General features: G+C 42.9%; 48 non-coding genes across 48 annotated transcripts; 24 read left to right on the plus strand and 24 right to left on the minus strand.

The window, feature by feature from the left end:
* The first annotated feature begins 741 nt into the window (after nt 1-741).
* On the plus strand, nt 742-820 carry Trnay-gua (transfer RNA tyrosine (anticodon GUA)). Its single transcript is given in 2 exon segments — nt 742-773; nt 790-820. It is a non-coding gene; the product is annotated as a tRNA-Tyr (tRNA).
* A 363-nt stretch (nt 821-1,183) lies between these two features.
* On the minus strand, nt 1,184-1,255 carry Trnaq-cug (transfer RNA glutamine (anticodon CUG)). Its single transcript has one exon. It is a non-coding gene; the product is annotated as a tRNA-Gln (tRNA).
* Nucleotides 1,256-1,502: 247 nt separating this feature from the next.
* Trnay-gua (transfer RNA tyrosine (anticodon GUA)) lies at nt 1,503-1,591 on the plus strand. Its single transcript is given in 2 exon segments — nt 1,503-1,539; nt 1,556-1,591. It is a non-coding gene; the product is annotated as a tRNA-Tyr (tRNA).
* A 358-nt stretch (nt 1,592-1,949) lies between these two features.
* On the minus strand, nt 1,950-2,021 carry Trnaq-cug (transfer RNA glutamine (anticodon CUG)). The gene has a single exon. It is a non-coding gene; the product is annotated as a tRNA-Gln (tRNA).
* A 247-nt stretch (nt 2,022-2,268) lies between these two features.
* Nucleotides 2,269-2,357, plus strand: Trnay-gua (transfer RNA tyrosine (anticodon GUA)). Its single transcript is given in 2 exon segments — nt 2,269-2,305; nt 2,322-2,357. It is a non-coding gene; the product is annotated as a tRNA-Tyr (tRNA).
* Nucleotides 2,358-2,715: 358 nt separating this feature from the next.
* Nucleotides 2,716-2,787, minus strand: Trnaq-cug (transfer RNA glutamine (anticodon CUG)). The gene has a single exon. It is a non-coding gene; the product is annotated as a tRNA-Gln (tRNA).
* A 247-nt stretch (nt 2,788-3,034) lies between these two features.
* On the plus strand, nt 3,035-3,123 carry Trnay-gua (transfer RNA tyrosine (anticodon GUA)). The gene is given in 2 exon segments: nt 3,035-3,071; nt 3,088-3,123. It is a non-coding gene; the product is annotated as a tRNA-Tyr (tRNA).
* A 358-nt stretch (nt 3,124-3,481) lies between these two features.
* Nucleotides 3,482-3,553, minus strand: Trnaq-cug (transfer RNA glutamine (anticodon CUG)). The gene has a single exon. It is a non-coding gene; the product is annotated as a tRNA-Gln (tRNA).
* A 247-nt stretch (nt 3,554-3,800) lies between these two features.
* On the plus strand, nt 3,801-3,889 carry Trnay-gua (transfer RNA tyrosine (anticodon GUA)). Its single transcript is given in 2 exon segments — nt 3,801-3,837; nt 3,854-3,889. It is a non-coding gene; the product is annotated as a tRNA-Tyr (tRNA).
* A 358-nt stretch (nt 3,890-4,247) lies between these two features.
* Trnaq-cug (transfer RNA glutamine (anticodon CUG)) lies at nt 4,248-4,319 on the minus strand. The gene has a single exon. It is a non-coding gene; the product is annotated as a tRNA-Gln (tRNA).
* Nucleotides 4,320-4,651: 332 nt separating this feature from the next.
* On the plus strand, nt 4,652-4,740 carry Trnay-gua (transfer RNA tyrosine (anticodon GUA)). Its single transcript is given in 2 exon segments — nt 4,652-4,688; nt 4,705-4,740. It is a non-coding gene; the product is annotated as a tRNA-Tyr (tRNA).
* A 357-nt stretch (nt 4,741-5,097) lies between these two features.
* Trnaq-cug (transfer RNA glutamine (anticodon CUG)) lies at nt 5,098-5,169 on the minus strand. Its single transcript has one exon. It is a non-coding gene; the product is annotated as a tRNA-Gln (tRNA).
* A 332-nt stretch (nt 5,170-5,501) lies between these two features.
* On the plus strand, nt 5,502-5,590 carry Trnay-gua (transfer RNA tyrosine (anticodon GUA)). The gene is given in 2 exon segments: nt 5,502-5,538; nt 5,555-5,590. It is a non-coding gene; the product is annotated as a tRNA-Tyr (tRNA).
* A 358-nt stretch (nt 5,591-5,948) lies between these two features.
* Trnaq-cug (transfer RNA glutamine (anticodon CUG)) lies at nt 5,949-6,020 on the minus strand. The gene has a single exon. It is a non-coding gene; the product is annotated as a tRNA-Gln (tRNA).
* Nucleotides 6,021-6,267: 247 nt separating this feature from the next.
* On the plus strand, nt 6,268-6,356 carry Trnay-gua (transfer RNA tyrosine (anticodon GUA)). The gene is given in 2 exon segments: nt 6,268-6,304; nt 6,321-6,356. It is a non-coding gene; the product is annotated as a tRNA-Tyr (tRNA).
* A 358-nt stretch (nt 6,357-6,714) lies between these two features.
* Trnaq-cug (transfer RNA glutamine (anticodon CUG)) lies at nt 6,715-6,786 on the minus strand. The gene has a single exon. It is a non-coding gene; the product is annotated as a tRNA-Gln (tRNA).
* A 247-nt stretch (nt 6,787-7,033) lies between these two features.
* On the plus strand, nt 7,034-7,122 carry Trnay-gua (transfer RNA tyrosine (anticodon GUA)). Its single transcript is given in 2 exon segments — nt 7,034-7,070; nt 7,087-7,122. It is a non-coding gene; the product is annotated as a tRNA-Tyr (tRNA).
* A 358-nt stretch (nt 7,123-7,480) lies between these two features.
* On the minus strand, nt 7,481-7,552 carry Trnaq-cug (transfer RNA glutamine (anticodon CUG)). The gene has a single exon. It is a non-coding gene; the product is annotated as a tRNA-Gln (tRNA).
* Nucleotides 7,553-7,799: 247 nt separating this feature from the next.
* Trnay-gua (transfer RNA tyrosine (anticodon GUA)) lies at nt 7,800-7,888 on the plus strand. Its single transcript is given in 2 exon segments — nt 7,800-7,836; nt 7,853-7,888. It is a non-coding gene; the product is annotated as a tRNA-Tyr (tRNA).
* A 358-nt stretch (nt 7,889-8,246) lies between these two features.
* On the minus strand, nt 8,247-8,318 carry Trnaq-cug (transfer RNA glutamine (anticodon CUG)). Its single transcript has one exon. It is a non-coding gene; the product is annotated as a tRNA-Gln (tRNA).
* A 247-nt stretch (nt 8,319-8,565) lies between these two features.
* Trnay-gua (transfer RNA tyrosine (anticodon GUA)) lies at nt 8,566-8,654 on the plus strand. Its single transcript is given in 2 exon segments — nt 8,566-8,602; nt 8,619-8,654. It is a non-coding gene; the product is annotated as a tRNA-Tyr (tRNA).
* Nucleotides 8,655-9,012: 358 nt separating this feature from the next.
* Trnaq-cug (transfer RNA glutamine (anticodon CUG)) lies at nt 9,013-9,084 on the minus strand. Its single transcript has one exon. It is a non-coding gene; the product is annotated as a tRNA-Gln (tRNA).
* A 247-nt stretch (nt 9,085-9,331) lies between these two features.
* On the plus strand, nt 9,332-9,420 carry Trnay-gua (transfer RNA tyrosine (anticodon GUA)). The gene is given in 2 exon segments: nt 9,332-9,368; nt 9,385-9,420. It is a non-coding gene; the product is annotated as a tRNA-Tyr (tRNA).
* A 358-nt stretch (nt 9,421-9,778) lies between these two features.
* Nucleotides 9,779-9,850, minus strand: Trnaq-cug (transfer RNA glutamine (anticodon CUG)). The gene has a single exon. It is a non-coding gene; the product is annotated as a tRNA-Gln (tRNA).
* A 247-nt stretch (nt 9,851-10,097) lies between these two features.
* On the plus strand, nt 10,098-10,186 carry Trnay-gua (transfer RNA tyrosine (anticodon GUA)). The gene is given in 2 exon segments: nt 10,098-10,134; nt 10,151-10,186. It is a non-coding gene; the product is annotated as a tRNA-Tyr (tRNA).
* A 358-nt stretch (nt 10,187-10,544) lies between these two features.
* Trnaq-cug (transfer RNA glutamine (anticodon CUG)) lies at nt 10,545-10,616 on the minus strand. The gene has a single exon. It is a non-coding gene; the product is annotated as a tRNA-Gln (tRNA).
* Nucleotides 10,617-10,863: 247 nt separating this feature from the next.
* Trnay-gua (transfer RNA tyrosine (anticodon GUA)) lies at nt 10,864-10,952 on the plus strand. Its single transcript is given in 2 exon segments — nt 10,864-10,900; nt 10,917-10,952. It is a non-coding gene; the product is annotated as a tRNA-Tyr (tRNA).
* A 358-nt stretch (nt 10,953-11,310) lies between these two features.
* On the minus strand, nt 11,311-11,382 carry Trnaq-cug (transfer RNA glutamine (anticodon CUG)). The gene has a single exon. It is a non-coding gene; the product is annotated as a tRNA-Gln (tRNA).
* A 247-nt stretch (nt 11,383-11,629) lies between these two features.
* On the plus strand, nt 11,630-11,718 carry Trnay-gua (transfer RNA tyrosine (anticodon GUA)). Its single transcript is given in 2 exon segments — nt 11,630-11,666; nt 11,683-11,718. It is a non-coding gene; the product is annotated as a tRNA-Tyr (tRNA).
* A 358-nt stretch (nt 11,719-12,076) lies between these two features.
* On the minus strand, nt 12,077-12,148 carry Trnaq-cug (transfer RNA glutamine (anticodon CUG)). The gene has a single exon. It is a non-coding gene; the product is annotated as a tRNA-Gln (tRNA).
* A 247-nt stretch (nt 12,149-12,395) lies between these two features.
* Trnay-gua (transfer RNA tyrosine (anticodon GUA)) lies at nt 12,396-12,484 on the plus strand. Its single transcript is given in 2 exon segments — nt 12,396-12,432; nt 12,449-12,484. It is a non-coding gene; the product is annotated as a tRNA-Tyr (tRNA).
* A 358-nt stretch (nt 12,485-12,842) lies between these two features.
* On the minus strand, nt 12,843-12,914 carry Trnaq-cug (transfer RNA glutamine (anticodon CUG)). Its single transcript has one exon. It is a non-coding gene; the product is annotated as a tRNA-Gln (tRNA).
* Nucleotides 12,915-13,161: 247 nt separating this feature from the next.
* On the plus strand, nt 13,162-13,250 carry Trnay-gua (transfer RNA tyrosine (anticodon GUA)). The gene is given in 2 exon segments: nt 13,162-13,198; nt 13,215-13,250. It is a non-coding gene; the product is annotated as a tRNA-Tyr (tRNA).
* A 358-nt stretch (nt 13,251-13,608) lies between these two features.
* Nucleotides 13,609-13,680, minus strand: Trnaq-cug (transfer RNA glutamine (anticodon CUG)). Its single transcript has one exon. It is a non-coding gene; the product is annotated as a tRNA-Gln (tRNA).
* Nucleotides 13,681-13,927: 247 nt separating this feature from the next.
* On the plus strand, nt 13,928-14,016 carry Trnay-gua (transfer RNA tyrosine (anticodon GUA)). Its single transcript is given in 2 exon segments — nt 13,928-13,964; nt 13,981-14,016. It is a non-coding gene; the product is annotated as a tRNA-Tyr (tRNA).
* Nucleotides 14,017-14,374: 358 nt separating this feature from the next.
* Nucleotides 14,375-14,446, minus strand: Trnaq-cug (transfer RNA glutamine (anticodon CUG)). The gene has a single exon. It is a non-coding gene; the product is annotated as a tRNA-Gln (tRNA).
* A 247-nt stretch (nt 14,447-14,693) lies between these two features.
* Trnay-gua (transfer RNA tyrosine (anticodon GUA)) lies at nt 14,694-14,782 on the plus strand. Its single transcript is given in 2 exon segments — nt 14,694-14,730; nt 14,747-14,782. It is a non-coding gene; the product is annotated as a tRNA-Tyr (tRNA).
* A 358-nt stretch (nt 14,783-15,140) lies between these two features.
* Nucleotides 15,141-15,212, minus strand: Trnaq-cug (transfer RNA glutamine (anticodon CUG)). Its single transcript has one exon. It is a non-coding gene; the product is annotated as a tRNA-Gln (tRNA).
* A 247-nt stretch (nt 15,213-15,459) lies between these two features.
* On the plus strand, nt 15,460-15,548 carry Trnay-gua (transfer RNA tyrosine (anticodon GUA)). The gene is given in 2 exon segments: nt 15,460-15,496; nt 15,513-15,548. It is a non-coding gene; the product is annotated as a tRNA-Tyr (tRNA).
* A 358-nt stretch (nt 15,549-15,906) lies between these two features.
* Nucleotides 15,907-15,978, minus strand: Trnaq-cug (transfer RNA glutamine (anticodon CUG)). Its single transcript has one exon. It is a non-coding gene; the product is annotated as a tRNA-Gln (tRNA).
* A 247-nt stretch (nt 15,979-16,225) lies between these two features.
* Trnay-gua (transfer RNA tyrosine (anticodon GUA)) lies at nt 16,226-16,314 on the plus strand. Its single transcript is given in 2 exon segments — nt 16,226-16,262; nt 16,279-16,314. It is a non-coding gene; the product is annotated as a tRNA-Tyr (tRNA).
* A 358-nt stretch (nt 16,315-16,672) lies between these two features.
* On the minus strand, nt 16,673-16,744 carry Trnaq-cug (transfer RNA glutamine (anticodon CUG)). Its single transcript has one exon. It is a non-coding gene; the product is annotated as a tRNA-Gln (tRNA).
* Nucleotides 16,745-16,991: 247 nt separating this feature from the next.
* Trnay-aua (transfer RNA tyrosine (anticodon AUA)) lies at nt 16,992-17,080 on the plus strand. The gene is given in 2 exon segments: nt 16,992-17,028; nt 17,045-17,080. It is a non-coding gene; the product is annotated as a tRNA-Tyr (tRNA).
* Nucleotides 17,081-17,438: 358 nt separating this feature from the next.
* Nucleotides 17,439-17,510, minus strand: Trnaq-cug (transfer RNA glutamine (anticodon CUG)). The gene has a single exon. It is a non-coding gene; the product is annotated as a tRNA-Gln (tRNA).
* Nucleotides 17,511-17,757: 247 nt separating this feature from the next.
* On the plus strand, nt 17,758-17,846 carry Trnay-gua (transfer RNA tyrosine (anticodon GUA)). The gene is given in 2 exon segments: nt 17,758-17,794; nt 17,811-17,846. It is a non-coding gene; the product is annotated as a tRNA-Tyr (tRNA).
* A 358-nt stretch (nt 17,847-18,204) lies between these two features.
* Trnaq-cug (transfer RNA glutamine (anticodon CUG)) lies at nt 18,205-18,276 on the minus strand. The gene has a single exon. It is a non-coding gene; the product is annotated as a tRNA-Gln (tRNA).
* A 247-nt stretch (nt 18,277-18,523) lies between these two features.
* On the plus strand, nt 18,524-18,612 carry Trnay-gua (transfer RNA tyrosine (anticodon GUA)). The gene is given in 2 exon segments: nt 18,524-18,560; nt 18,577-18,612. It is a non-coding gene; the product is annotated as a tRNA-Tyr (tRNA).
* Nucleotides 18,613-18,969: 357 nt separating this feature from the next.
* On the minus strand, nt 18,970-19,041 carry Trnaq-cug (transfer RNA glutamine (anticodon CUG)). Its single transcript has one exon. It is a non-coding gene; the product is annotated as a tRNA-Gln (tRNA).
* Nucleotides 19,042-19,092: the final 51 nt, after the last annotated feature.

Genomic DNA, 19,092 nt, shown 5'->3' on the forward strand with positions numbered 1-19,092 from the left:
TCATGCGCCTACTGATATGCATCCTTATAAAACACAATAAAAAGCGGTCCGAGGCGCCTAAAAAAAAAAGGGTCGTTCAGGAGAAAAAAAAAATGGATAAGGCGTCGGACTTAAAAAAAATGGATAAGGCGTCGGACAAAAAAAAAAAAACAAAACCGAATAAAATGAGATGTACAAAAAAAAAAAAAGTCGGTAGAGCGTGAGACTCTTAATCCAAGGGTTGTGGGTTCGAGCCCCACGCTGGGCAGAACGGAATTTTGTTCCGCTGCAGATTTAAATTACCGTTTTTCTGATTAACGTGATGTAATGTAAATAGCAACTTTAAACTTTGCCTACGTCTCTATCAGTCGCAAGGAAACTGTATTTGGAGGTGAAGGTGATTTTGTAGACATGTGTGAAAGACATGTTCTGAAATGCAAGTGTTGTTGTTTGGAGAGCACATCGGTTACGTGTCAGATGTGTAGCTAAGCAGTAATGGGTCGCCATAGCTGCAAATATTAGAAGATAATATGAAGTGTTGTCAGCTGAAGTCTGACGATGCAGGCGACCGTAAGGCCGAAGTACTCAAGAGTGCCGCTAGGCCGCGCCTCCTTAGCTCAGTGGTAGAGCACTGGTGTAGTAAACCAGGGGTCGTAGCTTCGATACTCAGAGGAGGAAGACGATTTCTGGAAATCAGTTTCGCGTCGTGGCCGTATAGCAAACTGTATCTGTGATGATATAAAAAAAAAAAAAAAAAAAAAAGGTAGCTCAGTTGGTAGAGCGGTGGACTGTAGTGGAGGATTCACAGTTATCCATAGGTCGCTGGTTCAAATCCGGCCCAGAGGACTGTTTTTCTAATCTCATCAGCAAAGAGGCTCCAGAGAATGCCCACTGAGTCAGAACCTCCCTATGTTTTAAACCTATTTTAAAGGAAATTCATTTGCTCAGCTTGTAATAGCTAGTTGATAATCATGGGATTTTTAACCTTCGTGGGATAATGATATTTCTTCGAATTATCGTAAAATTGCTTGCTCTTACAGGTATTACTCGTTTAATGTTCTATATAGGTCACAAAGTCGCACCAATATTCGGCCGTTTTATAGACGCATCGTTTTTTACACAAACGTAGAAACTAACGCCGTGAGCCTATTGCTGCTACTTCCTCAGCGAGAAACTCTTATTACAGAAAATTTAGACTAAACGAAGGTTCCACCGAGATTCGAACTCGGATCGCTGGATTCAGAGTCCAGAGTGCTAACCGTTACACCATGGAACCAGACAGCAGGATAAGACTCGTAATACACTTAGCAGTCCTCTGACATACTTCAGACACTTCCTACTTGCATATTTTAACCTAATCGACACCATCGAGCATTATAAAACTTAATCTGGGCAATGTTTGCAGTTGCAGCCGATGATTGCATTTCCTGTGCGTCTATATGGCCGCGCTGAGTAGCAGTGTGTGCAGACGGCAGACAGGGACGGACGTAAAGCAATGAGTAGGAATAAGAAAGTATACAGAGCCTCTGGTAGCTCAGTTGGTAGAGCGGTGGACTGTAGTGGAGGATTCACAGTTATCCATAGGTCGATGGTTCAAATCCGGCCCAGAGGACTGTTTTTCTAATCTCATCAGCAAAGAGGCTCCAGAGAATGCCCACTGAGTCAGAACCTCCCTATGTTTTAAACCTATTTTAAAGGAATTTCATTTGCTCAGCTTGTAATAGCTAGTTGATAATCATGGGATTTTTAACCTTCGTGGGATAATGATATTTCTTCGAATTATCGTAAAATTGCTTGCTCTTACAGGTATTACTCGTTTAATGTTCTATATAGGTCACAAAGTCGCACCAATATTCGGCCGTTTTATAGACGCATCGTTTTTTACACAAACGTAGAAACTAACGCCGTGAGCCTATTGCTGCTACTTCCTCAGCGAGAAACTCTTATTACAGAAAATTTAGACTAAACGAAGGTTCCACCGAGATTCGAACTCGGATCGCTGGATTCAGAGTCCAGAGTGCTAACCGTTACACCATGGAACCAGACAGCAGGATAAGACTCGTAATACACTTAGCAGTCCTCTGACATACTTCAGACACTTCCTACTTGCATATTTTAACCTAATCGACACCATCGAGCATTATAAAACTTAATCTGGGCAATGTTTGCAGTTGCAGCCGATGATTGCATTTCCTGTGCGTCTATATGGCCGCGCTGGGTAGCAGTGTGTGCAGACGGCAGACAGGGACGGACGTAAAGCAATGAGTAGGAATAAGAAAGTATACAGAGCCTCTGGTAGCTCAGTTGGTAGAGCGGTGGACTGTAGTGGTGGATTCACAGTTATCCATAGGTCGCTGGTTCAAATCCGGCCCAGAGGACTGTTTTTCTAATCTCATCAGCAAAGAGGCTCCAGAGAATGCCCACTGAGTCAGAACCTCCCTATGTTTTAAACCTATTTTAAAGGAAATTCATTTGCTCAGCTTGTAATAGCTAGTTGATAATCATGGGATTTTTAACCTTCGTGGGATAATGATATTTCTTCGAATTATCGTAAAATTGCTTGCTCTTACAGGTATTACTCGTTTAATGTTCTATATAGGTCACAAAGTCGCACCAATATTCGGCCGTTTTATAGACGCATCGTTTTTTACACAAACGTAGAAACTAACGCCGTGAGCCTATTGCTGCTACTTCCTCAGCGAGAAACTCTTATTACAGAAAATTTAGACTAAACGAAGGTTCCACCGAGATTCGAACTCGGATCGCTGGATTCAGAGTCCAGAGTGCTAACCGTTACACCATGGAACCAGACAGCAGGATAAGACTCGTAATACACTTAGCAGTCCTCTGACATACTTCAGACACTTCCTACTTGCATATTTTAACCTAATCGACACCATCGAGCATTATAAAACTTAATCTGGGCAATGTTTGCAGTTGCAGCCGATGATTGCATTTCCTGTGCGTTTATATGGCCGCGCTGAGTAGCAGTGTGTGCAGACGGCAGACAGGGACGGACGTAAAGCAATGAGTAGGAATAGGAAAGTATACAGAGCCTCTGGTAGCTCAGTTGGTAGAGCAGTGGACTGTAGTGGAGGATTCACAGTTATCCATAGGTCGCTGGTTCAAATCCGGCCCAGAGGACTGTTTTTCTAATCTCATCAGCAAAGAGGCTCCAGAGAATGCCCACTGAGTCAGAACCTCCCTATGTTTTAAACCTATTTTTAAGGAAATTCATTTGCTCAGCTTGTAATAGCTAGTTGATAATCATGGGATTTTTAACCTTCGTGGGATAATGATATTTCTTCGAATTATCGTAAAATTGCTTGCTCTTACAGGTATTACTCGTTTAATGTTCTATATAGGTCACAAAGTCGCACCAATATTCGGCCGTTTTATAGACGCATCGTTTTTTACACAAACGTAGAAACTAACGCCGTGAGCCTATTGCTGCTACTTCCTCAGCGAGAAACTCTTATTACAGAAAATTTAGACTAAACGAAGGTTCCACCGAGATTCGAACTCGGATCGCTGGATTCAGAGTCCAGAGTGCTAAACGTTACACCATGGAACCAGACAGCAGGATAAGACTCGTAATACACTTAGCAGTCCTCTGACATACTTCAGACACTTCCTACTTGCATATTTTAACCTAATCGACACCATCGAGCATTATAAAACTTAATCTGGGCAATGTTGGCAGTTGCAGCCGATGATTGCATTTCCTGTGCGTCTATATGGCCGCGCTGAGTAGCAGTGTGTGCAGACGGCAGACAGGGACGGACGTAAAGCAATGAGTAGGAATAAGAAAGTATACAGAGCCTCTGGTAGCTCAGTTGGTAGAGCGGTGGACTGTAGTGGAGGATTCACAGTTATCCATAGGTCGCTGGTTCAAATCCGGCCCAGGGGACTGTTTTTCTAATCTCATCAGCAAAGAGGCTCCAGAGAATGCCCACTGAGTCAGAACCTCCCTATGTTTTAAACCTATTTTAAAGGAAATTCATTTGCTCAGCTTGTAATAGCTAGTTGATAATCATGGGATTTTTAACCTTCGTGGGATAATGATATTTCTTCGAATTATCGTAAAATTGCTTGCTCTTACAGGTATTACTCGTTTAATGTTCTATATAGGTCACAAAGTCGCACCAATATTCGGCCGTTTTATAGACGCATCGTTTTTTACACAAACGTAGAAACTAACGCCGTGAGCCTATTGCTGCTACTTCCTCAGCGAGAAAGTCTTATTACAGAAAATTTACTCTAAACGAAGGTTCCACCGAGATTCGAACTCGGATCGCTGGATTCAGAGTCCAGAGTGCTAACCGTTACACCATGGAACCAGACAGCAGGATAAGACTCGTAATACACTTAGCAGTCCTCTGACATACTTCAGACACTTCCTACTTGCATATTTTAACCTAATCGACACCATCGAGCATTATAAAACTTAATCTGGGCAATGTTTGCAGTTGCAGCCGATGATTGCATTTCCTGTGCGTCTATATGGCCGCGCTGAGTAGCAGTGTGTGCAGATGGCAGACAGGGACGGACGTAAAGCAATGAGTAGGAATAAGAAAGTATACAGAGCCTCTGGTAGCTCAGTTGGTACAGCGGTGGACTGTAGTGGAGGATTCACAGTTATCCATAGGTCGCTGGTTCAAAGTATACAGAGCCTCTGGTAGCTCAGTTGGTAGAGCGGTGGACTGTAGTGGAGGATTCACAGTTATCCATAGGTCGCTGGTTCAAATCCGGCCCAGAGTACTGTTTTTCTAATCTCATCAGCAAAGAGGCTCCAGAGAATGCCCACTGAGTCAGAACCTCCCTATGTTTTAAACCTATTTTAAAGGAAATTCATTTGCTCAGCTTGTAATAGCTAGTTGATAATCATGGGATTTTTAACCTTCGTGGGATAATGATATTTCTTCGAATTATCGTAAAATTGCTTGCTCTTACAGGTATTACTCGTTTAATGTTCTATATAGGTCACAAAGTCGCACCAATATTCGGCCGTTTTATAGACGCATCGTTTTTTACACAAACGTAGAATTAACGCCGTGAGCCTATTGCTGCTACTTCCTCAGCGAGAAAGTCTTATTACAGAAAATTTACTCTAAACGAAGGTTCCACCGAGATTCGAACTCGGATCGCTGGATTCAGAGTCCAGAGTGCTAACCGTTACACCATGGAACCAGACAGCAGGATAAGACTCGTAATACACTTAGCAGTCCTCTGACATACTTCAGACACTTCCTACTTGCATATTTTAACCTAATCGACACCATCGAGCATTATAAAACTTAATCTGGGCAATGTTTGCAGTTGCAGCCGATGATTGCATTTCCTGTGCGTCTATATGGCCGCGCTGAGTAGCAGTGTGTGCAGACGGCAGACAGGGACAGACGTAAAGCAATGAGTAGGAATAAGAAATTATACAGAGCCTCTGGTAGCTCAGTTGGTAGAGCGGTGGACTGTAGTGGAGGATTCACAGTTATCCATAGGTCGCTGGTTCAAAGTATACAGAGCCTCTGGTAGCTCAGTTGGTAGAGCGGTGGACTGTAGTGGAGGATTCACAGTTATCCATAGGTCGCTGGTTCAAATCCGGCCCAGAGGACTGTTTTTCTAATCTCATCAGCAAAGAGGCTCCAGAGAATGCCCACTGAGTCAGAACCTCCCTATGTTTTAAACCTATTTTAAAGGAAATTCATTTGCTCAGCTTGTAATAGCTAGTTGATAATCATGGGATTTTTAACCTTCGTGGGATAATGATATTTCTTCGAATTATCGTAAAATTGCTTGCTCTTACAGGTATTACTCGTTTAATGTTCTATATAGGTCACAAAGTCGCACCAATATTCGGCCGTTTTATAGACGCATCGTTTTTTACACAAACGTAGAAACTAACGCCGTGAGCCTATTGCTGCTACTTCCTCAGCGAGAAACTCTTATTACAGAAAATTTAGACTAAACGAAGGTTCCACCGAGATTCGAACTCGGATCGCTGGATTCAGAGTCCAGAGTGCTAACCGTTACACCATGGAACCAGACAGCAGGATAAGACTCGTAATACACTTAGCAGTCCTCTGACATACTTCAGACACTTCCTACTTGCATATTTTAACCTAATCGACACCATCGAGCATTATAAAACTTAATCTGGGCAATGTTTGCAGTTGCAGCCGATGATTGCATTTCCTGTGCGTCTATATGGCCGCGCTGAGTAGCAGTGTGTGCAGACGGCAGACAGGGACGGACGTAAAGCAATGAGTAGGAATAAGAAAGTATACAGAGCCGCTGGTAGCTCAGTTGGTAGAGCGGTGGACTGTAGTGGAGGATTCACAGTTATCCATAGGTCGCTGGTTCAAATCCGGCCCAGAGGACTGTTTTTCTAATCTCATCAGCAAAGAGGCTCCAGAGAATGCCCACTGAGTCAGAACCTCCCTATGTTTTAAACCTATTTTAAAGGAATTTCATTTGCTCAGCTTGTAATAGCTAGTTGATAATCATGGGATTTTTAACCTTCGTGGGATAATGATATTTCTTCGAATTATCGTAAAATTGCTTGCTCTTACAGGTATTACTCGTTTAATATTCTATATAGGTCACAAAGTCGCACCAATATTCGGCCGTTTTATAGACGCATCGTTTTTTACACAAACGTAGAAACTAACGCCGTGAGCCTATTGCTGCTACTTCCTCAGCGAGAAACTCTTATTACAGAAAATTTAGACTAAACGAAGGTTCCACCGAGATTCGAACTCGGATCGCTGGATTCAGAGTCCAGAGTGCTAACCGTTACACCATGGAACCAGACAGCAGGATAAGACTCGTAATACACTTAGCAGTCCTCTGACATACTTCAGACACTTCCTACTTGCATATTTTAACCTAATCGACACCATCGAGCATTATAAAACTTAATCTGGGCAATGTTTGCAGTTGCAGCCGATGATTGCATTTCCTGTGCGTCTATATGGCCGCGCTGAGTAGCAGTGTGTGCAGACGGCAGACATGGACGGACGTAAAGCAATGAGTAGGAATAAGAAAGTATACAGAGCCTCTGGTAGCTCAGTTGGTAGAGCGGTGGACTGTAGTGGAGGATTCACACCTATCCATTGGTCGCTGGTTCAAATCCGGCCCAGAGGACTGTTTTTCTAATCTCATCAGCAAAGAGGCTCCAGAGAATGCCCACTGAGTCAGAACCTCCCTATGTTTTAAACCTATTTTAAAGGAAATTCATTTGCTCAGCTTGTAATAGCTAGTTGATAATCATGGGATTTTTAACCTTCGTGGGATAATGATATTTCTTCGAATTATCGTAAAATTGCTTGCTCTTACAGGTATTACTCGTTTAATGTTCTATATAGGTCACAAAGTCGCACCAATATTCGGCCGTTTTATAGACGCATCGTTTTTTACACAAACGTAGAAACTAACGCCGTGAGCCTATTGCTGCTACTTCCTCAGCGAGAAACACTTATTACAGAAAATTTAGACTAAACGAAGGTTTCACCGAGATTCGAACTCGGATCGCTGGATTCAGAGTCCAGAGTGCTAACCGTTACACCATGGAACCAGACAGCGGGATAAGACTCGTAATACACTTAGCAGTCCTCTGACATACTTCAGACACTTCCTACTTGCATATTTTAACCTAATCGACACCATCGAGCATTATAAAACTTAATCTGGGCAATGTTTGCAGTTGCAGCCGATGATTGCATTTCCTGTGCGTCTATATGGCCGCGCTGAGTAGCAGTGTGTGCAGACGGCAGACAGGGACGGACGTAAAGCAATGAGAAGGAATAAGAAAGTATACAGAGCCTCTGGTAGCTCAGTTGGTAGAGCGGTGGACTGTAGTGGAGGATTCACAGTTATCCGTAGGTCGCTGGTTCAAATCCGGCCCAGAGGACTGTTTTTCTAATCTCATCAGCAAAGAGGCTCTAGAGAATGCCCACTGAGTCAGAACCTCCCTATGTTTTAAACCTATTTTAAAGGAAATTCATTTGCTCAGCTTGTAATAGCTAGTTGATAATCATGGGATTTTTAACCTTCGTGGGATAATGATATTTCTTCGAATTATCGTAAAATTGCTTGCTCTTACAGGTATTACTCGTTTAATGTTCTATATAGGTCACAAAGTCGCACCAATATTCGGCCGTTTTATAGACGCATCGTTTTTTACACAAACGTAGAAACTAACGCCGTGAGCCTATTGCTGCTACTTCCTCAGCGAGAAACTCTTATTACAGAAAATTTAGACTAAACGAAGGTTCCACCGAGATTCGAACTCGGACCGCTGGATTCAGAGTCCAGAGTGCTAACCGTTACACCATGGAACCAGACAGCAGGATAAGACTCGTAATACACATAGCAGTCCTCTGACATACTTCAGACACTTCCTACTTGCATATTTTAACCTAATCGACACCATCGAGCATTATAAAACTTAATCTGGGCAATGTTTGCAGTTGCAGCCGATGATTGCATTTCCTGTGCGTCTATATGGCCGCGCTGAGTAGCAGTGTGTGCAGACGGCAGACAGGGACGGACGTAAAGCAATGAGTAGGAATAAGAAAGTATACAGAGCCTCTGGTAGCTCAGTTGGTAGAGCGGTGGACTGTAGTGGGGGATTCACAGTCATCCATAGGTCGCTGGTTCAAATCCGGCCCAGAGGACTGTTTTTCTAATCTCATCAGCAAAGAGGCTCCAGAGAATGCCCACTGAGTCAGAACCTTCCTATGTTTTAAACCTATTTTAAAGGAAATTCATTTGCTCAGCTTGTAATAGCTAGTTGATAATCATGGGATTTTTAACCTTCGTGGGATAATGATATTTCTTCGAATTATCGTAAAATTGCTTGCTCTTACAGGTATTACTCGTTTAATGTTCTATATAGGTCACAAAGTCGCACCAATATTCGGCCGTTTTATAGACGCATCGTTTTTTACACAAACGTAGAAACTAACGCCGTGAGCCTATTGCTGCTACTTCCTCAGCGAGAAACTCTTATTACAGAAAATTTAGACTAAACGAAGGTTCCACCGAGATTCGAACTCGGATCGCTGGATTCAGAGTCCAGAGTGCTAACCGTTACACCATGGAACCAGACAGCAGGATAAGACTCGTAATACACTTAGCAGTCCTCTGACATACTTCAGACACTTCCTACTTGCATATTTTAACCTAATCGACACCATCGAGCATTATAAAACTTAATCTGGGCAATGTTTGCAGTTGCAGCCGATGATTGCATTTCCTGTGCGTCTATATGGCCGCGCTGAGTAGCAGTGTGTGAAGACGGCAGACAGGGACAGACGTAAAGCAATGAGTAGGAATAAGAAAGTATACAGAGCCTCTGGTAGCTCAGTTGGTAGAGCGGTGGACTGTAGTGGAGGATTCACAGTTATCCATAGGTCGCTGGTTCAAATCCGGCCCAGAGGACTGTTTTTCTAATCTCATCAGCAAAGAGGCTCCAGAGAATGCCCACTGAGTCAGAACCTCCCTATGTTTTAAACCTATTTTAAAGGAAATTCATTTGCTCAGCTTGTAATAGCTAGTTGATAATCATGGGATTTTTAACCTTCGTGGGATAATGATATTTCTTCGAATTATCGTAAAATTGCTTGCTCTTACAGGTATTACTCGTTTAATGTTCTATATAGGTCACAAAGTCGCACCAATATTCGGCCGTTTTATAGACGCATCGTTTTTTACACAAACGTAGAAACTAACGCCGTGAGCCTATTGCTGCTACTTCCTCAGCGAGAAACTCTTATTACAGAAAATTTAGACTAAACTAAGGTTCCACCGAGATTCGAACTCGGATCGCTGGATTCAGAGTCCAGAGTGCTAACCGTTACACCATGGAACCAGACAGCAGGACAAGACTCGTAATACACTTAGCAGTCCTCTGACATACTTCAGACACTTCCTACTTGCATATTTTAACCTAATCGACACCATCGAGCATTATAAAACTTAATCTGGGCGATGTTTGCAGTTGCAGCCGATGATTGCATTTCCTGTGCGTCTATATGGCCGCGCTGAGTAGCAGTGTGTGAAGACGGCAGACAGGGACGGACGTAAAGCAATGAGTAGGAATAAGAAAGTATACAGAGCCTCTGGTAGCTCAGTTGGTAGAGCGGTGGACTGTAGTGGAGGATTCACAGTTATCCATAGGTCGCTGGTTCAAATCCGGCCCAGAGGACTGTTTTTCTAATCTCATCAGCAAAGAGGCTCCAGAGAATGCCCACTGAGTCAGAACCTCCCTATGTTTTAAACCTATTTTAAAGGAAATTCATTTGCTCAGCTTGTAATAGCTAGTTGATAATCATGGGATTTTTAACCTTCGTGGGATAATGATATTTCTTCGAATTATCGTAAAATTGCTTGCTCTTACAGGTATTACTCGTTTAATGTTCTATATAGGTCACAAAGTCGCACCAATATTCGGCCGTTTTATAGACGCATCGTTTTTTACACAAACGTAGAAACTAACGCCGTGAGCCTATTGCTGCTACTTCCTCAGCGAGAAACTCTTATTACAGAAAATTTAGACTAAACGAAGCTTCCACCGAGATTCGAACTCGGATCGCTGGATTCAGAGTCCAGAGTGCTAACCGTTACACCATGGAACCAGACAGCAGGATAAGACTCGTAATACACTTAGCAGTCCTCTGACATACTTCAGACACTTCCTACTTGCATATTTTAACCTAATCGACACCATCGAGCATTATAAAACTTAATCTGGGCAATGTTTGCAGTTGCAGCCGATGATTGCATTTCCTGTGCGTCTATATGGCCGCGCTGAGTAGCAGTGTGTGAAGACGGCAGACAGGGACGGACGTAAAGCAATGAGTAGGAATAAGAAAGTATACAGAGCCTCTGGTAGCTCAGTTGGTAGAGCGGTGGACTGTAGTGGAGGATTCACAGTTATCCATAGGTCGCTGGTTCAAATCAGGCCCAGAGGACTGTTTTTCTAATCTCATCAGCAAAGAGGCTCCAGAGAATGCCCACTGAGTCAGAACCTCCCTATGTTTTAAACCTATTTTAAAGGAAATTCATTTGCTCAGCTTGTAATAGCTAGTTGATAATCATGGGGTTTTTAACCTTCGTGGGATAATGATATTTCTTCGAATTATCGTAAAATTGCTTGCTCTTACAGGTATTACTCGTTTAATGTTCTATATAGGTCACAAAGTCGCACCAATATTCGGCCGTTTTATAGACGCATCGTTTTTTACACAAACGTAGAAACTAACGCCGTGAGCCTATTGCTGCTACTTCCTCAGCGAGAAATTCTTATTACAGAAAATTTAGACTAAACGAAGGCTCCACCGAGATTCGAACTCGGATCGCTGGATTCAGAGTCCAGAGTGCTAACCGTTACACCATGGAACCAGACAGCAGGATAAGACTCGTAATACACTTAGCAGTCCTCTGACATACTTCAGACACTTCCTACTTGCATATTTTAACCTAATCGACACCATCGAGCATTATAAAACTTAATCTGGGCAATGTTTGCAGTTGCAGCCGATGATTGCATTTCCTGTGCGTCTATATGGCCGCGCTGAGTAGCAGTGTGTGAAGACGGCAGACAGGGACGGACGTAAAGCAATGAGTAGGAATAAGAAAGTATACAGAGCCTCTGGTAGCTCAGTTGGTAGAGCGGTGGACTGTAGTGGAGGATTCACAGTTATCCATAGGTCGCTGGTTCAAATCCGGCCCAGAGGACTGTTTTTCTAATCTCATCAGCAAAGAGGCTCCAGAGAATGCCCACTGAGTCAGAACCTCCCTATGTTTTAAACCTATTTTAAAGGAAATTCATTTGCTCAGCTTGTAATAGCTAGTTGATAATCATGGGATTTTTAACCTTCGTGGCATAATGATATTTCTTCGAATTATCGTAAAATTGCTTGCTCTTACAGGTATTACTCGTTTAATGTTCTATATAGGTCACAAAGTCGCACCAATATTCGGCCGTTTTATAGACGCATCGTTTTTTACACAAACGAAGAAACTAACGCCGTGAGCCTATTGCTGCTACTTCCTCAGCGAGAAACTCTTATTACAGAAAATTTAGACTAAACGAAGGTTCCGCCGAGATTCGAACTCGGATCGCTGGATTCAGAGTCCAGAGTGCTAACCGTTACACCATGGAACCAGACAGCAGGATAAGACTCGTAATACACTTAGCAGTCCTCTGACATACTTCAGACACTTCCTACTTGCATATTTTAACCTAATCGACACCATCGAGCATTATAAAACTTAATCTGGGCAATGTTTGCAGTTGCAGCCGATGATTGCATTTCCTGTGCGTCTATATGGCCGCGCTGAGTAGCAGTGTGTGAAGACGGCAGACAGGGACGGACGTAAAGCAATGAGTAGGAATAAGAAAGTATACAGAGCCTCTGCTAGCTCAGTTGGTAGAGCGGTGGACTGTAGTGGAGGATTCACAGTTGTCCATAGGTCGCTGGTTCAAATCCGGCCCAGAGGACTGTTTTTCTAATCTCATCAGCAAAGAGGCTCCAGAGAATGCCCACTGAGTCAGAACCTCCCTATGTTTTAAACCTATTTTAAAGGAAATTCATTTGCTCAGCTTGTAATAGCTAGTTGATAATCATGGGATTTTTAACCTTCGTGGGATAATGATATTTCTTCGAATTATCGTAAAATTGCTTGCTCTTACAGGTATTACTCGTTTAATGTTCTATATAGGTCACAAAGTCGCACCAATATTCGGCCGTTTTATAGACGCATCGTTTTTTACACAAACGTAGAAACTAACGCCGTGAGCCTATTGCTGCTACTTCCTCAGCGAGAAACTCTTATTACAGAAAATTTAGACTAAACGAAGGTTCCACCGAGATTCGAACTCGGATCGCTGGATTCAGAGTCCAGAGTGCTAACCGTTACACCATGGAACCAGACAGCAGGATAAGACTCGTAATACACTTAGCAGTCCTCTGACATACTTCAGACACTTCCTACTTGCATATTTTAACCTAATCGACACCATCGAGCATTATAAAACTTAATCTGGGCAATGTTTGCAGTTGCAGCCGATGATTGCATTTCCTGTGCGTCTATATGGCCGCGCTGAGTAGCAGTGTGTGAAGATGGCAGACAGGGACGGACGTAAAGCAATGAGTAGGAATAAGAAAGTATACAGAGCCTCTGGTAGCTCAGTTGGTAGAGCGGTGGACTGTAGTGGAGGATTCACAGTTATCCATAGGTCGCTGGTTCAAATCCGGCCCAGAGGACTGTTTTTCTAATCTCATCAGCAAAGAGGCTCCAGAGAATGCCCACTGAGTCAGAACCTCCCTATGTTTTAAACCTATTTTAAAGGAAATTCATTTGCTCAGCTTGTAATAGCTAGTTGATAATCATGGGATTTTTAACCTTCGTGGGATAATGATATTTCTTCGAATTATCGTAAAATTGCTTGCTCTTACAGGTATTACTCGTTTAATGTTCTATATAGGTCACAAAGTCGCACCAATATTCGGCCGTTTTATAGACGCATCGTTTTTTACACAAACGTAGAAACTAACGCCGTGAGCCTATTGCTGCTACTTCCTCAGCGAGAAACTCTTATTACAGAAAATTTAGACTAAACGAAGGTTCCACCGAGATTCGAACTCGGATCGCTGGATTCAGAGTCCAGAGTGCTAACCGTTACACCATGGAACCAGACAGCAGGATAAGACTCGTAATACACTTAGCAGTCCTCTGACATACTTCACACACTTCCTACTTGCATATTTTAACCTAATCGACACCATCGAGCATTATAAAACTTAATCTGGGCAATGTTTGCAGTTGCAGCCGATGATTGCATTTCCTGTGCGTCTATATGGCCGCGCTGAGTAGCAGTGTGTGAAGACGGCAGACAGGGACGGACGTAAAGCAATGAGTAGGAATAAGAAAGTATACAGAGCCTCTGGTAGCTCAGTTGGTAGGGCGGTGGACTGTAGTGGAGGATTCACAGTTATCCATAGGTCGCTGGTTCAAATCCGGCCCAGAGGACTGTTTTTCTAATCTCATCAGCAAAGAGGCTCCAGAGAATGCCCACTGAGTCAGAACCTCCCTATGTTTTAAACCTATTTTAAAGGAAATTCATTTGCTCAGCTTGTAATAGCTAGTTGATAATCATGGGATTTTTAACCTTCGTGGGATAATGATATTTCTTCGAATTATCGTAAAATTGCTTGCTCTTACAGGTATTACTCGTTTAATGTTCTATATAGGTCACAAAGTCGCACCAATATTCGGCCGTTTTATAGACGCATCGTTTTTTACACAAACGTAGAAACTAACGCCGTGAGCCTATTGCTGCTACTTCCTCAGCGAGAAACTCTTATTACAGAAAATTTAGACTAAACGAAGGTTCCACCGAGATTCGAACTGGGATCGCTGGATTCAGAGTCCAGAGTGCTAACCGTTACACCATGGAACCAGACAGCAGGATAAGACTCGTAATACACTTAGCAGTCCTCTGACATACTTCAGACACTTCCTACTTGCATATTTTAACCTAATAGACACCATCGAGCATTATAAAACTTAATCTGGGCAATGTTTGCAGTTGCAGCCGATGATTGCATTTCCTGTGCGTCTATATGGCCGCGCTGAGTAGCAGTGGATGCAGACGGCAGACAGGGACGGACGTAAAGCAATGAGTAGGAATAAGAAATTATACAGAGCCTCTGGTAGCTCAGTTGGTAGAGCGGTGGACTGTAGTGGAGGATTCACAGTTATCCATAGGTCGCTGGTTCAAATCCGGCCCAGAGGACTGTTTTTCTAATCTCATCAGCAAAGAGGCTCCAGAGAATGCCCACTGAGTCAGAACCTCCCTATGTTTTAAACCTATTTTAAAGGAAATTCATTTGCTCAGCTTGTAATAGCTAGTTGATAATCATGGGATTTTTAACCTTCGTGGGATAATGATATTTCTTCGAATTATCGTAAAATTGCTTGCTCTTACAGGTATTACTCGTTTAATGTTCTATATAGGTCACAAAGTCGCACCAATATTCGGCCGTTTTATAGACGCATCGTTTTTTACACAAACGTAGAAACTAACGCCGTGAGCCTATTGCTGCTACTTCCTCAGCGAGAAACTCTTATTACAGAAAATTTAGACTAAACGAAGGTTCCACCGAGATTCGAACTCGGATCGCTGGATTCAGAGTCCAGAGTGCTAACCGTTACACCATGGAACCAGACAGCAGGATAAGACTCGTAATACACTTAGCAGTCCTCTGACATACTTCAGACACTTCCTACTTGCATATTTTAACCTAATCGACACCATCGAGCATTATAAAACTTAATCTGGGCAATGTTTGCAGTTGCAGCCGATGATTGCATTTCCTGTGCGTCTATATGGCCGCGCTGAGTAGCAGTGTGTGAAGACGGCAGACAGGGACGGACGTAAAGCAATGAGTAGGAATAAGAAAGTATACAGAGCCTCTGGTAGCTCAGTTGGTAGAGCGGTGGACTGTAGTGGAGGATTCACAGTTATCCATAGGTCGCTGGTTCAAATCCGGCCCAGAGGACTGTTTTTCTAATCTCATCAGCAAAGAGGCTCCAGAGAATGCCCACTGAGTCAGAACCTCCGTATGTTTTAAACCTATTTTAAAGGAAATTCATTTGCTCAGCTTGTCATAGCTAGTTGATAATCATGGGATTTTTAACCTTCGTGGGATAATGATATTTCTTCGAATTATCGTAAAATTGCTTGCTCTTACAGGTATTACTCGTTTAATGTTCTATATAGGTCACAAAGTCGCACCAATATTCGGCCGTTTTATAGACGCATCGTTTTTTACACAAACGTAGAAACTAACGCCGTGAGCCTATTGCTGCTACTTCCTCAGCGAGAAACTCTTATTACAGAAAATTTAGACTAAACGAAGGTTCCACCGAGATTCGAACTCGGATCGCTGGATTCAGAGTCCAGAGTGCTAACCGTTACACCATGGAACCAGACAGCAGGATAAGACTCGTAATACACTTAGCAGTCCTCTGACATACTTCAGACACTTCCTACTTGCATATTTTAACCTAATCGACACCATCGAGCATTATAAAACTTAATCTGGGCAATGTTTGCAGTTGCAGCCGATGATTGCATTTCCTGTGCGTCTATATGGCCGCGCTGAGTAGCAGTGTGTGAAGACGGCAGACAGGGACGGACGTAAAGCAATGAGTAGGAATAAGAAAGTATACAGAGCCTCTGGTAGCTCAGTTGGTAGAGCGGTGGACTGTAGTGGAGGATTCACAGTTATCCATAGGTCGCTGGTTCAAATCCGGCCCAGAGGACTGTTTTTCTAATCTCATCAGCAAAGAGGCTCCAGAGAATGCCCACTGAGTCAGAACCTCCCTATGTTTTAAACCTATTTTAAAGGAAATTCATTTGCTCAGCTTGTAATAGCTAGTTGATAATCATGGGATTTTTAACCTTCGTGGGATAATGATATTTCTTCGAATTATCGTAAAATTGCTTGCTCTTACAGGTATTACTCGTTTAATGATCTATATAGGTCACAAAGTCGCACCAATATTCGGCCGTTTTATAGACGCATCGTTTTTTACACAAACGTAGAAACTAACGCCGTGAGCCTATTGCTGCTACTTCCTCAGCGAGAAACTCTTATTACAGAAAATTTAGACTAAACGAAGGTTCCACCGAGATTCGAACTCGGATCGCTGGATTCAGAGTCCAGAGTGCTAACCGTTACACCATGGAACCAGACAGCAGGATAAGACTCGTAATACACTTAGCAGTCCTCTGACATACTTCAGACACTTCCTACTTGCATATTTTAACCTAATCGACACCATCGAGCATTATAAAACTTAATCTGGGCAATGTTTGCAGTTGCAGCCGATGATTGCATTTCCTGTGCGTCTATATGGCCGCGCTGAGTAGCAGTGTGTGAAGACGGCAGACAGGGACGGACGTAAAGCAATGAGTAGGAATAAGAAAGTATACAGAGCCTCTGGTAGCTCAGTTGGTAGAGCGGTGGGCTATAGTGGAGGATTCACAGTTATCCATAGGTCGCTGGTTCAAATCCGGCCCAGAGGACTGTTTTTCTAATCTCATCAGCAAAGAGGCTCCAGAGAATGCCCACTGAGTCAGAACCTCCCTATGTTTTAAACCTATTTTAAAGGAAATTCATTTGCTCAGCTTGTAATAGCTAGTTGATAATCATGGGATTTTTAACCTTCGTGGGATAATGATATTTCTTCGAATTATCGTAAAATTGCTTGCTCTTACAGGTATTACTCGTTTAATGTTCTATATAGGTCACAAAGTCGCACCAATATTCGGGCGTTTTATAGACGCATCGTTTTTTACACAAACGTAGAAACTAACGCCGTGAGCCTATTGCTGCTACTTCCTCAGCGAGAAACTCTTATTACAGAAAATTTAGACTAAACGAAGGTTCCACCGAGATTCGAACTCGGATCGCTGGATTCAGAGTCCAGAGTGCTAACCGTTACACCATGGAACCAGACAGCAGGATAAGACTCGTAATACACTTAGCAGTCCTCTGACATACTTCAGACACTTCCTACTTGCATATTTTAACCTAATAGACACCATCGAGCATTATAAAACTTAATCTGGGCAATGTTTGCAGTTGCAGCCGATGATTGCATTTCCTGTGCGTCTATATGGCCGCGCTGAGTAGCAGTGGATGCAGACGGCAGACAGGGACGGACGTAAAGCAATGAGTAGGAATAAGAAAGTATACAGAGCCTCTGGTAGCTCAGTTGGTAGAGCGGTGGACTGTAGTGGAGGATTCACAGTTATCCATAGGTCGCTGGTTCAAATCCGGCCCAGAGGACTGTTTTTCTAATCTCATCAGCAAAGAGGCTCCAGAGAATGCCCACTGAGTCAGAACCTCCCTATGTTTTAAACCTATTTTAAAGGAAATTCATTTGCTCAGCTTGTAATAGCTAGTTGATAATCATGGGATTTTTAACCTTCGTGGGATAATGATATTTCTTCGAATTATCGTAAAATTGCTTGCTCTTACAGGTATTACTCGTTTAATGTTCTATATAGGTCACAAAGTCGCACCAATATTCGGCCGTTTTATAGACGCATCGTTTTTTACACAAACGTAGAAACTAACGCCGTGAGCCTATTGCTGCTACTTCCTCAGCGAGAAACTCTTATTACAGAAAATTTAGACTAAACGAAGGTTCCACCGAGATTCGAACTCGGATCGCTGGATTCAGAGTCCAGAGTGCTAACCGTTACACCATGGAACCAGACAGCAGGATAAGACTCGTAATACACTTAGCAGTCCTCTGACATACTTCAGACACTTCCTACTTGCATATTTTAACCTAATCGACACCATCGAGCATTATAAAACTTAATCTGGGCAATGTTTGCAGTTGCAGCCGATGATTGCATTTCCTGTGCGTCTATATGGCCGCGCTGAGTAGCAGTGTGTGAAGACGGCAGACAGGGACGGACGTAAAGCAATGAGTAGGAATAAGAAAGTATACAGAGCCTCTGGTAGCTCAGTTGGTAGAGCGGTGGACTGTAGTGGAGGATTCACAGTTATCCATAGGTCGCTGGTTCAAATCCGGCCCAGAGGACTGTTTTTCTAATCTCATCAGCAAAGAGGCTCCAGAGAATGCCCACTGAGTCAGAACCTCCCTATGTTTTAAACCTATTTTAAAGGAAATTCATTTGCTCAGCTTGTAATAGCTAGTTGATAATCATGGGATTTTAACCTTCGTGGGATAATGATATTTCTTCGAATTATCGTAAAATTGCTTGCTCTTACAGGTATTACTCGTTTAATGTTCTATATAGGTCACAAAGTCGCACCAATATTCGGCCGTTTTATAGACGCATCGTTTTTTACACAAACGTAGAAACTAACGCCGTGAGCCTATTGCTGCTACTTCCTCAGCGAGAAACTCTTATTACAGAAAATTTAGACTAAACGAAGGTTCCACCGAGATTCGAACTCGGATCGCTGGATTCAGAGTCCAGAGTGCTAACCGTTACACCATGGAACCAGACAGCAGGATAAGACTCGTAATACACTTAGCAGTCCTCTGACATACTTC

The sequence above is a fragment of the Schistocerca gregaria genome, chromosome 2 (genome assembly GCF_023897955.1).
Source record: "Schistocerca gregaria isolate iqSchGreg1 chromosome 2, iqSchGreg1.2, whole genome shotgun sequence".
Taxonomy (NCBI): Eukaryota; Metazoa; Arthropoda; class Insecta; order Orthoptera; family Acrididae; genus Schistocerca; species Schistocerca gregaria.